This window comes from Penaeus monodon, chromosome 24 (assembly GCF_015228065.2).
Source record: "Penaeus monodon isolate SGIC_2016 chromosome 24, NSTDA_Pmon_1, whole genome shotgun sequence".
In the NCBI taxonomy this organism is placed as follows: Eukaryota; Metazoa; Arthropoda; class Malacostraca; order Decapoda; family Penaeidae; genus Penaeus; species Penaeus monodon.
In genome coordinates, this window is record NC_051409.1 from 13,228,557 (window position 1) to 13,229,039 (window position 483).

Here is a 483-nt window from a genome sequence, read left to right on the forward strand (position 1 = left end):
TCCCTTGCTTTCCTTCCAAACAATGTTTTGAACGATACATTTCGTAAACTTTTACTCTTTGGGCTCGGAATGAAGCTGAAACAGAGTGCCTCGGCGTTGTAGATAATCTGCTGGGCATCTGACAGGTCGAAAGCAGAACACGAATTACAGGAGTGGTGCTTTCAAAGTGCGCCAAGTTAAGTAGTAGGGAGTGTGTTCGCGGCGCCTGACAAATGTCATGGTATCAGGCGCATACGATTAAGCGTTTTCACTAAGCATTAGCAGTCGGCAGGAGGCAGAGCAGGTATGCGTCGATAACTCAGTTTGGGGTTGGTTGTAGTCGAAAACACCAGACTTGTTCGGCTGACATATTTATGCATATTGAGTGATTTGTGGCCGTTATTTTTGTCCACTGTCAGTATGGTGAATGGTTGACATTCATGGCGGGTTCCTTGGCTAAGCCATTAATTAATCGCTTCACTATAAAATATAGATTAGTCCAGT